The sequence below is a fragment of the Cryptomeria japonica genome, chromosome 8 (genome assembly GCF_030272615.1).
Source record: "Cryptomeria japonica chromosome 8, Sugi_1.0, whole genome shotgun sequence".
NCBI lineage: Eukaryota > Viridiplantae > Streptophyta > Pinopsida > Cupressales > Cupressaceae > Cryptomeria > Cryptomeria japonica.
The window spans coordinates 260,460,275-260,475,531 of NC_081412.1; positions in this window are offsets into that span (position 1 = coordinate 260,460,275).

Below are 15,257 nucleotides of genomic sequence, written 5' to 3' on the forward strand. Positions count from 1 at the left end.
TGGAAAACACCAAATGTTGCTCAATTATTCTACGAAAAAGGGTAATAGAGGATAGAGAATGCATCTTGGCTCAAAGGCCATCTAGATCACAAGATTCAACATTTTTGTTCCCCAAAGTAGGTTTTTTAACAGTACGTTATTGTGTTGTTCGTTATTTCACCCTTGATGGCAAGGACATGAATTATATTTTAGTTTTTTTATCCTTTTATGTTATGGGAGTTGTCCCCTTGAAAGTATTTAGCAAAACAAAAACAAACAAACAAACAAACAAAAAAATTAAAAAACAGAATAAAAAGTGAACTAAAACATATTTATTACATGAAAAAACTTATGTGTACACACACACACACGCACGCACAACACACACACACAACACACACACACACACATACATAGATACATGCATGCATGCATGTATGTATGTATACATGCATGCATGTATGTATGTATGTATGTATGTGTATGCGCACACGCGTGTGTATGTATATGTATATGTATTGGTATATGTATATGTATATGTATGTATATATGTATATATGTGTATATATGTATATATGTATATATGTGTATATATGTATATATGTATATATATGTATATATATGTGTATATATATCACATATACATATAGATATATATATGTATATATGTATACATATGTCAACACACACACACACACATACATACATACATACATATATATGTGTGTGTGTGTGTGTGTGTGTGTGTGTGTGTGTGTGTGTGTGTACATATATACACACACACATGTATGTATATGTATGTATATGTATGTATGTATGTATACATATACATACATACATACATACATACATACATATTGTAGACACCTAAAAATGTCTCATTGATCATGTACTAATTATTCATCCAAATAGTTAAATAATTTTTTAATTATTTAATTAAGTTAATTAATCTCAATCTTCTAAATTCACATTTCTTCATTATCTTACTAACAATTTATATTTCTAATCAATTAATCATTTAAACTATTTTCAAATGTTAATAAAATATTAATTATTTAATTAATTGTGATTTTAATCCTTTAATTTAAATAATATTTATTATTTAATTAAATTCAATTTCTAAATAATTAAATAATTTATTTAAATTTTTAGTCAGCTAATTAATTCTTCAAATTCTAATTCCAAATCCCCAAATTCTAATTTCATTTAATTTCCACTATCAGATCATCACCCTATTATGATTGGGCTAAAGATAACTGATAATAGGGTGATCCCACCAAACCCTAGCTCTAACTTTAGAATGAACACTAGTCTACTAAAGGATGAGGACCTGAAATGTGCTTTGTGTCTGGTTAGAATGTTTAATAAATATGGGAATAGCCAAATGTCCAACATAGACAGATGGAATCCAAATGTTAAAACTTGGACCTCACTCTGTCAAGCTGTGGGTAAAAATAAGGATAAGGATGCCAGAGCCTCTGAGCTACAACTGCATAATGCCCTCCAAGTGGCTGAACTAGAACTTCAAGGGGATCCTGAAAATGTATCACTCACCAACCAGCTTGTTAGGGTCAAGACTGATCTGAGAAGACTGCAGAATTAGAAAATCAAAGGGTGGAGAACTAGGGCTAAATTAAATTGGCTAGACACTAGAGATCGAGGTTCTAAATTCTTCTTCTAGTGTCTTAAAATGAAACAAGCTAGAGAAAAAATTGACACCATTTGGGAGCAGAATAAGAACCTCTATGACCCAACTGAAATTCTTGAATGCTTTGCCTAGTTCTACAAGAACCTGTTCTCTACTGAACCGGGTAGGGAGGAACAAGAAAATGCCAGAAAGATTATTATGTCCCTAGTCCCTAAACGTATTGACAAGGAGGATAGTAAGATGCTTGAAATGGCTATCTCAAAAGAAGAAATCAGGGGAGCTATCTTGGCCCTTAGCAATGATAAATCCCCTGGCCCTGATGGATTTCCAGTAGAATTTTATAAAGAAAGCTTTGGATGGATTGTTGATGATCTGCACTCCTTATACACTGAAGCAATACAGATTGGCTCATCGGGAAAGAATATTAACCAAGGTCTAATTAAGCTCATTCCTAAGGAGGGTGACAAAACCTTACTTAAAAATTGGAGACCTATCACACTGTTGAATGTGTCATACAAAATCCTAGCTACATTGATTGCATGCAAATTGAAGAAGATCTTGCCTAAGATTGTCAGTTCTACTCAAACAGGGTTTGTCAAAGGACCCTATATATTGGAAAACCTAATTAGATGTTGGGAGTTGCTCCACTAGGTTAAGGAATCAGGACAAAGTGGAGCCATGTTGCTCATAGACTTTGAGAAAGCATATGATAGGATAGAATGGGACTATATCATTCAGATGCTTCAATCATTAGGCTTCCCCCCCGAATTTTGTAATATGGTCAGAACTCTGCTATGTGATGTTAATGTTGTGGTTGAAGTAAATGGGATAAGGTCCTCCAATTTTGCACTAACTAGATCCATTAGACAGGGGTGCCCTTTAGCCCCTGCCCTCTTTGTTCTAGTTGATGATGCAATGTTCTACTTACTTAAGGACTCCTCATCTACTCCCCCTATTAGGGGTATCTCCTTACCTAGCAAAGGGGAAATCTGTAATGTCCAATTTGCTAACGACACTGCACTATTAATTAAGCTTGAGGAAGAGAACCTTGCTGCCCTGATGAAAAATATTGATCTCTTTTGTCTAGCATCTGGCAACAAGATTGCTATCCACAAGTCCAATCTTCTTGGTTGGGATGACAACCCTCTGGGCTGGCTCTCAAATTTCTCTCTCAATTGGTTGGGCCCAACATAGATTGTAAAATACCTTGGTATTCCCTTCTCTATTCTCCCAAATCTAAAAGAAATGTGGGAATGGGTAAGGAACAAGATTGATAAGAAACTCTCCAAGTGGAACATAAACTTTCTCTCCTTGGCTGGAAGATTCCAGGTGTGTCAAAAAATATTGTCCTCTTATAATATCTATTTCTCACCAGCCTAGCTCTTCAATAATTACCAATTTAATCATGTCCAAAAGCATATCAAAGAATTCCTTTGGTCTGATGGCAAGGGTGCTAAGAAGAAACATGCAGTCAAATGGGAGTGGTGCACTATGTATAAACTATTTGGTGGGATGGGGTTGAAAGACTTGAAGCTACAGGGCATTGCTCTTGCTTCCAAGTGGATTCTTAAGGCCATGGATGGTAATGAGCCATGGAAAATTCTTATATGGAATAATATTATATGCTCAGTACCTAAGAAAGCCAAGAAATGGAAAGAGCTCCCAATACTAGATACTCTTATGGGACAGTTTGAGGTAGCTTCAGCTGGCTCTGATATCTTCAAGTCCTTATGGAAGGCCTGGGAACATGTGAAACACTTGATATATATCAAAGTTAATGGCACCAAACAGGGAAATATTGCAGATGATAGATCAATATGGTGGAATCTATTTCATAATGGCAAACCGTTAGCCACTCTCCAAGGCTGTTCTTCATCGAAATGGCATAATATGGGTATTAAACACTTTGAGGAGCCATTTGCAAATGACCAACTCAGATCTTGGGAGGAGTTGAAACTCACCTTTTCTATCCCAGCATCCCAGAGCAGGACATATAACATCCTTAAAATGGCCTTATCCACTACTCTCCCCCCCCCACCCCCCTCTCCCTTGCCTCCCCATCACTGCACTTTACTGGATTAATGGCACACCTCTTCCCTCCCTTAAAGCCAAATGCATCTACTCTACACTCACTGAGGTTGATACCATTTTCCTGCACCTGAACAAATGCTGGGACCTAAACTCGGAGCCAAAGACCTGGAAAGATAGTATGAGTAGGTTTTGGATGACTCATAATGAACCAAAAAAACAATTCTTTAGCTGGCACCTGCTATTAAATAAACTCCCCATAAAAAATAAGAAAGGCTCTTTATTAAGTTGTAACATATGCAGAGTGTCTGAAACTGTGAAACATATCTTCTTTGAATGCCATTTTGCAAAAGAAATATGGAGATTGTTTGGCTTTAACTTAGAATCTATTTCTTTTGAACTCATAGATATTATTCTAGGCTATATCAAGGGTTGTAGAAGAATTGCAAATATCTTTTGGTCTTGTTTTTCTTTGGAGGTTCTTTGGCTCATATGGAAGTATCGTAATGATGACATATTTAATAGCAATACCAGACACCTCACTGAGTCTCTTAGGAGACTCATTGTTCATTCTATTTCCATGCAGGTCACAGTTGTACTTAAGCTCGACTCAGATAAGTTTGACAGGTGGATCAAGGAGGGTACTACCATTGTCTACATTCGTGAGCTATCACATGCATTCACTTGGGAGAGGGATGAACCAGGCAAAGCAACTTTTGAGAAAGCATTGATGGCCTTTATGAGGCAATTGGATCGCAGACAGATGCATATGGAGCTTATTCAGGAGGAGGCTGACTTGATTTGTGAGCGCACCTCTCATCCTCACAAAAAAGATATACTGGATGGACGGGTGGAAGTGTGGCAGGATGGCAATATGGGGTGGGTAGCATGGCTCCCCCCACTGGGAAACAACAATGCACCAGATGTTGAAATCTCAATTCATTAAGCTGACGATTAGACCTCTTTACTGATAATTTTGCCTACAAATATGTATACCTAATGTAATCATCCCTGATATAGTGGAGGTGCCCGAAAACTATATGTTTTGTATATGCCCTTGATGCTGACGAACTCGGTTTTCTACTAATGGTATGTAAAGTTTTTTTGATATCTAATCCAAAAAAAAATCATTTAATTTCATTAATTCTTCTAATTTCATTAAATTTCATTAATTCTCCAAATTCAAATTCAAATTCATATTTTTATAAATTCATCTAATTCAAATACACGTGCATGATTATAAAAATCAAATTGAATTCCAAAGTCAAGTTCTAAATATATTCAATTAACAAATTGAATTTAAAATAAATTCAATATATTTGAATTAAATCTCATGCAAAGATTAAATTGAAATTCAAAATCAAAGTGCAAGCACATGCTAAATTAATTAATTCAAATATCTTTTCAATTCCTATTTCTATCTTCCACTTTGCTTTTTTCTAACAAGCTTTCAATCAATTAACTATTCAGTCCATTTTAATTAATCATTTCAATTAATTGATTAATTACATCATTTCTTTAATTCTCTCATATCATTGTTTTTCTATCTTCCAATTAGCTTTTTCTAAACAAAGCTTTCTTTGTCATCAATTAATTATCCTCTGGGGACAATCATTCTTAATCTATCCAATTAGTTTTTTTCTCGATCAATTAACTTAATTAATCTATTCAATCTATCTTGTTCCACCTCTTGATCAATTTTCTCCAATAATCTATAAATTCAGCATTCAATCTCCATTTTCAACAATCACGATGAATCATGAACTTTTAATCTTTGTGTCATTTGCAGGTTGCCAACATAATATCTGAGAGCTATCATACCACAAAGAAGAGAAGAACAATGGAAGCCATATGCAGTCATGGAATAGGGAGTCTTAATTGAATATTTTATATTCCTATTACTTTTCTTTGCATTATTTTATTGGTTTATTTTGGATTCTTTGATTAGTTAGGGATTCGTGATTTCCCTTTATTTCTAATTGAATAATATTGAATTTTACATACGACACGTACATACATACATACATAGTGCGCTAGCAAAGAATAATCGAAACGTAAACTACACAAAACATATTGTAGAGTTTTTGGATATAATTGCCATACAAAGTCTACATCAATGACGTGTATAAATGTCAAATTCAATTTGAAGTTCACAATGGTGGAAAGATAAAAATTATACATGCCAACATCCAATTCTAACATACTCAATAATATTTGAACAAAAGGAGGAAATTTATTTACATGGAAGTAGTTTGGTTTAAATGTTGGCGAGCAATTAGGTTATTTTTCCAGCATGGTTCAAATAGTTTGGTACAATTAAATTTATTTCTTCTTTACATGGTAGTAGTTTGGCTTTAATATGTGGATGGAAAGAGAGAAATGTGGAGATATAGATATAGTGGGAAATATATATATATATATATATATATATATATATATATATATATATATATATATATATATATATATATATATATATATATATATATATATATATATATATATATATATAGAGAGAGAGAGAGAGAGAGAGAGAGAGAGAGAGAGAGAGAGAGAGAGAGAGAGAGAGAGAGAGAGAGAGAGAGAGAGAGAGAGAGAGCTCATTATATATTTTTATCCTCCTCTCCCTCGGTGTCAATTTCTCTACCAACATTTGCAATTACAATATATCTAACATGCCATTCATTTATTAATGAGCACATTCACCAATTCCAAATGTAAATGTTGGTGTTGGAAATAAGCCACACCCAGACTGACGATGGACTGGTCCAAGAGGGGCCAATAGCTTAGTGGTAGAGCACTCCAGCAGTGTATGGAAGGTCCTAGTTTCGAGTCCTAGCTAGTCCATGTCTCAACATGGTATCAGAGCCAAGTTTCCTTCTATAAAGCCTAACCGCCTGAAGGAAGATCCGATTAAGATCAGATTGATATCTCCTTGAAAGTTTGTATTTTAAAATGACGAATGGAATTAGATTCGAAGACAGACTTGAAAGTACCTCAAACTATGATTCATGGAAACTACGAATGATGTTGGTACTAAGGAAGAATGAGTTAAAAACAATAATAGAGAATCCTTCTAAACCTGATGGAAAAGCCGAACAGAGTCAGTGGGAAAAGAACAATATTAAAGCAATGGAGTTATTAGTAGATGAAGTAAAGAGTCATCTACTATCATTACAAGGTTAGATTCTGCATATGACATGTTCAAATCCTTGAAAGACATGTTTGAGATTAACAACACGAGTAGAATCCTCACACTTAAAAATCAACTTTCTAATATTAAAATGAGTAAAGAAGAGACTATCACTTCATATTTTATGAGGATAACATAATTAAGGAACCAACTCTCATCAATTGGTCACATTTATGATAGTAAGGAGCTAACTATGATAACTCTAAATGGGCTCCCTATCTCATGGGAAAACTTTAGACAAGGAGTTAGTGCTCGATCCAAAGTTCCCAAATTTGCTAGACTAAAAGTTGACTGCATTCAAGAAGAGTGTAACCTAATATCAAGAGGAATCATGAAACCTGTTGATGAAGATGTTCAAGTTCTAGTCTCTAGTTTGAAAAGGAAAAAGGACAAAAAGACATATGGTAATCGATCATTCAAGAAGCCTAGAGACTCCTCTAAAGTACAATGTTTCATATGTGATGAATATGGCCACATTGCAAGAACTTGTCCTCTCAAACTTAAACTACAAGCGTCCCTTGCTGAAGTCAGAAATTCAGATGTATGTTTAGAAAAATATGTTCTCTAGAAGAAACTCAAGATACCTTGTGATTGAGAGGGAGCTTACTAATAAAGATTGAGCACTTCTGAGGTAAAATTGTAAATATTGATTATTATTATTAATACTAATAATTATCTTATGGGCCCTGTGTAAATCATAAGGAAGTGACGACTTCCAAATGATTTCCACTTGTATTTTTTGAGGTTATTGGAAGGTGACAATCTTACAATAACTCAAGATTGTGGATAGAATTGCTGACTGATGCAATCCAAGTAAGAGCTTGTGAATAGAATCGGTGACAGAGGCAATCCACACAAGAGCTCATGGATAGAATCACCAACTAAGTCAATCCACGTAAGAGCTTGTGGATAGAATCGCCGTCAGAGGCAATCCACACAAGAGCTCATGGGTAGAATCGCCGACTGAGGCAATCCATGTAAGAGCTTGTGGATAGAATCGCTGACTGAGGCAATCCACATAAGAGCTCATGGATAAAATTGTCGACTGAGGCAATCCATGTGAGATCTCGTGGATAGAATCGCCAACTGAGGCAATCCACACAAGAGCTTGTGGATAGAATCGCCGACTAAGGCAATCCACACAAGAGCTTATGGATAGAATCGCCGACAGAGGCAATCCACTCAAGAGTTTGTGAATAGAATCGCTGATAGAGGCAATTCACATCTTGAAACTATGGTCCTAAGATAAGCATCATACGATTTATGAATATTGCTCCCAATACCTTTTATCCTCCCTAGTTAAGCAGGAGTGTTGATGATTTATAGCTTCAATCAGATAAAATTAAATATTAAATTGGCCTTAAGGCCTTCAACATTTAATTATATATATCATTATGTTATTTATTATTATTATTATTAAATTGATTAGATAATAATAATTATTACTATATTTAATTAATAACATTATCATGTAACTTCGTGTTTAGTTCGTGTTTCAATTCTTTAATGAGTCGATACAGGTTTATCTAGCCACCTCTTCATGTTAAAGGGACACGACCCTTAAGGAAGTCTGGAGATATATTAGTGTGTAGATAATTGCGATACACATAGCATTACATCTGTGTGAATTCTAGATTGTTTTGCATGAAGACCTCTGCACTTATATGCTATGTGAAGACCTATGTGGTTATATGTTGCGATCAGGGTGATTAGCCTACTAGGTGTGATCGGGTAAAGGCTGCGAGAGAATTATATATGATGTGTGCAATATATATATATATATATATATATATATATATATATATATATATACTAAGTGCAATATATATACTGCAATATACATATTGTGAGAGCACGAATAAATAATCAATTTATTTATTGAAGTTATCTAGCACATAAGAAATTAATTGATAACTTAAAGATATTGATATATATATTCAGATATTGCTTTGTATCTCTGTAGTTTTAATTCTGATCCATAAATTCAACATGGTATCAAAGCCAGGTCCAGGCTAGGAGCCCCAAGCACATGAGAGGTGTGGCTTAAAGGGGGGGTGTTGGTGTTGGAAATAAGCCACACCCGGACTGACGATGGACTGGTCCAAGAGGGGCCAGTAGCTCAGTGGTAGAGCACTCCAGCAATGTATGGAAGGTCCTAGGTTCGAGTCCTAGCTGGTCCATTTCTCAACAGTAAATTATAATCAACTTAAATAAGAAATTATTTAATATATGATCAGATTATAAATTATTTATATATTATATTATATTTGATATTTATGTATATGTATTATTTAGTTATATATCTATATTATATATTAAATCTATATTATAATTATATTAATTGCTATATGACTAATACCCTCTCTAATCAATTCTTCTAACATTGAATAGATTAATTTAAAATAATATCCTAATTTAGTATATAAGATTAAATTAAATAATATATTATAATAATATCAACTATATTTATTCTTTCTCTTTTTTTTTTTCAAATTGCTACCTTGAGGGTAGCTCCCTTTCCATTAAAATCAGAGAAAAAGTTACATTGTTAATTACATAAAGCTTGCAACAAGATTTGTAAAGCTTCCAAAACTTCTTGAAGTCTTTCAATATGTGCAGGTGAGAGGGTGTCCTTATATGTTTGGACCAAATAACCAAAAGTGGACATTTTTTTTATATATTAAAAATCGAGGGAGAACAGTACAAAAAAGATAGTTGTCATTGCCACCTGACAGTAGGAGTAGAATTTACACTAGTAAGAAAGTCTGAGACTACGCCATAGTTCAAGACCCCAAACAAAATAAAAGGCCGAAAATATACAGCAGGGATAGTACATGGGAGACAAGCTTCCATCTAAGACAGGATGTCATCAATGGCCTCCACCCAAGTCGTCCACCCTTGAGGTCCTTCCATCCAGACTATGCTCTTATGGCTCAGGGTGTGAGATAACATTTCCACTTGGTCGTAGGGAGGGTTCCTATTGTCTCTGACTTCATTATTCAGCTTCTTGAGCGCCTCTTCGAAGGATGAGAGGTTATCCATGCTGCGTCTCCATTCGTACCCATCTTTCATTTCATACACGAACATGGTTGCGTGCCCATCCTTCAGGAATCTCAGCAGCTTATTCCTTTCAATGTTCATGGAAAGAGTAACCAGGTGGACATTTTGTATATATCTCAGTGATCGATAGTCTTGGTGTCTTCTAATTTATGCCTACATCATGTTCAATTATGGCTTTAATGCCATCCCACTGCTCATCATCTGAGACTATACTCCCTGTAATATCAACCTCTATTTTGGACAAAAATTTCATCGCCTGATTTGCCTCTCTGTAAATGTGCTTGATCATATAATCATTAATTCTCTCCAACTCGGTTCAAATGGTTGCCACCCATTTTTTAAACTTCTAGTTTAGTGTTGTGTTCATTATGATGGCATTAATCACCAACATCGAGTCTCGTTTGATATCTATGGCATGTAGATTATATCTCCTACACCACTTGATGCCTTCGTACAATGCTCTAAATTTGGCCTCGTTGTTTGTGTTATTTAATGGTTTGATTGCCCCTAGCCACAACGAAGTCCCATTCTGGTCTCTAATTATAAATCCACATCTCAAACTGTAAGGGTTAGATCTTGATGCCTTATCAAAATTTAGCTTTAGCCTGTCGGTAGGGGAAAATCCCATTTAACTTTCCTTATGTCAAATTTTGTCTTTTCAAAGTCACCCTTGGGTAGAATCAGATGATTCCAACTATTGGTAATTCTATCATCCCATGCCGAATAGATCATACATTTTATGTTGCTAATTGCTACATTTTGGTGTTTGTTGATGCCTATTTCAAATTTATTTATAATTATCTCCAAAATAGATTCCACTCCTTTGAAGATGTGAGCATTTCATTCTCTCCATAGACGTCATAAGATCATTTTCGGGGTGGCATACCACAAACCACTCCATAGATAGCCTGCACAAGGGAGGAGATAGCAAGTGAAATGCTCATTAATTGTGTTAGGGAGCGGTCTCAACAATCCCAACATGAATTGAAACTTCTTCCAACATTGTTGAGTGAAGTCACACTATAGAAAAAGGTGATCAATGGTCTCATTTTCGTTTTTGCAAAGTGGGCATAAAAAAGGCCCTGCATAGCCCAATTTTTCCAACCTTTCATTGTGAGGGTTCTCTTGTGCATCACTGTCCTTGCAAAGGCTCCTACTTTGGCAAGATGTTTTTGTTCTAGCATATTTTGATCAGTCAAGTGTATTTCTCCATTTCTATCATTGAGATTGTGTATCCAAGTCTAGTGGAGTATTCAGCTAAGGTGGTAGCACACCGTACAATTGAGTCTTCTTCCTTAAAATGATTTGTCCTCTTCCCAATTTCATATCAAAGGCTCTTTTGGTTTCAACATCCAACATTTTGAAGCTTTTCCATTTAAATGCAAGGTGTAGTTGTGTTCCCATACAACATCCATATGATCTAGAATTGTTCACCCATACGCATTCTCAATTATGTGACTTAATTCTTGCATGTCATTTAAATTTGATAATGGTTTGTACCCATTCCATGAGTCATGCCAAAACAGAGTTGATGCCTCGTTCCCAATCTTCTATGTAAGATGTTCTATTATTGATGGTCTACACTTGCTCATAAAATTCCAAATTGAGGATCCCCTTGGCATTTTATCAATTGTTAGTATTCTTGACGACTCTTCATTGTCCAAGTATGTATTTCTTAGCAATCGGCTCCACATTGCAGAAGGGTGACATAACATCCTCCAAATGAGCTTTGTTCCAAATGCAATGTTCTACTATTGTATATCCCAGACCTCAATGCTACCTTATTCTTTGCTCTTGGTAACTTCGTCTCGGGGAATTAGGCAAATTCTCCTTTTTTCGTTAGCCCTTTCCCATAAAAAGTGTCTTTGTTGGGTCGTAAGTTTCTTAGCCATGCTACTTGTTATCTTTGTGCAAAAGAGTGTATAGATTGGGATTGTGGCTATGATAGTTTTGAGCATTTTTATTCTTCCTACCATTGTTAACCATTGTCCTTTCTATCATTTCGTCTTTCTTTCGCATTTCTTCACCATTTCCTTCCATAATGCATCCCTTGTCGCTCCATTGAACAAATTAAAGAAGAAAATTCTTGATTTCCTTTCATTTATAACTTGATCAGTTGCCTTTATATATTCATTCAATATTTGCATTATATATTTGTTTTTGCACACAACGGAAAAATTATGAGTGGTTACGTTGTTGAATAGGAGGGTGTTTTCTACAAATAATTGGTGGGTGAATGGGTCCATTTTGTTAATCACCCTTATTCCTTTCCATCTGCCCATCGAGGCAGTCTCTGAGATCATATGACTTGATGTGTCCACCATAATAACAAATTAGAATGGTGATAGTGGATTACCTTGTCTCAACCCACATGCCTTGTCAAAAAATCCATAAGGCGTTCCATTTATTACTACATAGTATCTTGTTGTGAAGATGCAAGCATATATCCATTCAATCCGTTCTCTACAAAAGCCAAATTTTAATAGGACTTTAATCCAAAAGTACTATCGAACCACTTTTGTTCAAGGATGAAGCCACTTTGTTCATGCAAAATAATTCTAGGGAGTATCTTTTAGAGCCTATTTACCATTACTTTAGATACGATCTTATAGACCGTGTGTACATGGGAAATTGGTATGTAGTGTGTGCCCTTTGGTATTAGTGCAATATTGGTGTTGTTCAAGTCTTTTAGTATCTTCCTTTTCCTTCACGATTCTTCAACCATTTTGACTATGTCCTTCCCCATTAAACTCCAACACTTCTGGAGCACAAGTGTCATGAACCCATCCAGACTTGGTGCCTTATTCGAGTTCAATTGGAAAGTTGTTTCCCTTACTTCTATAGAAGTGATTGGGTCATATAAGAATTTGTTATCTTCCTCTATAACTTTCTTCGAGAAACAATTTAGGCACTCGATAATAATCTATTCTGCACCATACATACCTCCAAGTAAACTTTGGAGGAATTTCACTCCCTCTTATATTTATTTTGGTTCATTCAAATTTTGTGTATCCACTATTTTAATTTGGGCTATCCTATTCTAACTCCTATTCATTTTTGTGGTGTTATGAAAGTATTTTGTATTACTATCAACGTCCATGAGCCACGTTTCCCTAGATTTTGATTTCTAGTAGCACTCTTCCCTAGCTAGGATTTCACCATATTCTGCAAGCAAACTCTTCTCCTCTACATATTCCTTTGCAGTCATTCCATTATTGATTATGTGTTCACTTAATATTTGCGTGGCTTGCTCAATTCTTTCCTTCTCGACAAAAATATTTTTGAAACTACTTTTATTCCATAGTTTATTTTTAATGAACCGTAGTCTTTTATTGAACATAAACTTTTTCATACCTTGGTAAATGTTTAAATTTTCCCACCATTTCTCTAACAAGTTCATGATATCATTATTTCTGAACCACATTTTCTCAAATCTGAACTAGCATTTTGGTAGAGGCATCGCCTCTTGAAGAATTAGTCTAACTAGAAAATGATTTGAAATTAGAATGGCCAAAATTTGGGCCAAAGACAAAGTTGATGTTGTGATCCAGTCCTGTGAAACAAAGAACCTATCTAGTCTCTCTGCAATATTTAGAATCCTTCCTGTCTATTGTTCAAGGTGTAATTTCCTTTTGTTGGTGCTATGCCAACTAGTCCATTAGTCTAGACAAATTGTTTGAAATCCAGCCGTGTCTGGGAAACTCGATTCAGTCCTCCCATCTTATCTTCAAGGCATAGTATAGCATTGAAATTGTCAGTGACAATAATTTTTTTGTTCATGTTGGGGAAAATCCCTATTGGAGTCTCCCACAACACCTTCGTCTCCTCGATCTAACCAGCCCATATATATATTAAAGATTGTAAATGATAGATTGGAACTTAAACTTGATATGCATACCGCCATCCAATTATGAGAGTTTTGTTGCTTGTTAACTATTACTTTGTTGCTTTTCCACATGATCTTGAGACTGCCTGAAGCACCCACTGAGTCATTGAATAGTCTTGTCCATCCTTTGCAAAGTTTGATGAAAGTATCAACATCTTTGGAAGCCAATTTTGATTCTTGTATTAAAACTACATTAATCAATTGTTGTTCAAGTTGGTGCTTGATCATGCGCTGCCTGTTATGGTCATTGAAGCCCCTAACATTCCACATGAGGACCTTCATCTTCCCCCAAGGGAGGTTGTTGCTCCCTTGGATGGAGTAATGTAAGTCTTAATTGAGGTTTTCTATCACCGTAGTGCATCTTCCTCTCTCTTCTGTTGATTGGTTTTTCATCCGATTCATTTCCTCAATGGTCCTGAATTTATGTAATGCCCATACCCTAGTCGGACTTGTAAAACCCGTGTGACCTTGATTGACTTCCTATGTGGCATTCTTGAATGGTAGGTTAACCGTGATGCAATGTGTAGTTTAGATAATATAAATACTTGTGCATACTTATTATTGTGCCTTTGCATCGATTCTTGTGTATATGTAATTGTTTCCTAACTCTTGTGATAAATCTCGAGCTAACGCCTTCATTGAATATGTATATGTATATGTATGCTTGCGTGATTCATGAGTGCAGGAGATTGCAGTTACGACACCGCCTAAGGCAAGGTTCATCTCCTTCGGGATTTGCAAGGTTGAGTATGCCTCCTTCATCTTTAGAATTCGGTTTTGGTGGTCATATAACTCTCGTCTTGCCTTAGCCATGGTCAGGTGAGCATCGCATGTGTGGTTCGTGGGGCTCTCACTTTTCATTGGATTTCATGTCATGTGATTTGGTGGACTCCCTCGTTTTGCGTGCCTTGCACGAGGTAAGTGGAGTTTGTTGTTCTAGGTATTAAATTCAAATTTATAAGTAGACGTGCACATTAGTAATTTAGAAATTTAAATGGGTAGCTTCCTTTATATGATTAATCATTAATTTAAGAGATTGCTTTAAATTATTATTGTAGCAAGCTTAAGGTATTTAACTGGGGTTAGTGTGATCATTTACGCATTTGTAACATTTACGCATTTGTAGTTGAGAAATTAGAATAAATAAGACTCTTGCATTAGATTAGTCATTTATTTAAAAAGGTCGCTTTACTATGTTATAACAAGTCAATTTAATAGTTAAATTCGATAATAATGAATTTAATGAGTTATGCGTTTTGGAAAGGAAAAATTAAAAGTCATTTGGGAGATAGAAATAAATTACTCATTTTCGCATTTTGGAAGAAAAAGGGTAAATTATTATTATTTAAAAGAGATTATTTCCTTTTTACTTGTAAAGTGGATATAGTATAAAAGTTTGGTTTTTAGAAAATTAAATTAATCAAAATATAAAGTGTTGGCTAAAGCGATATGAAGAAATTTAA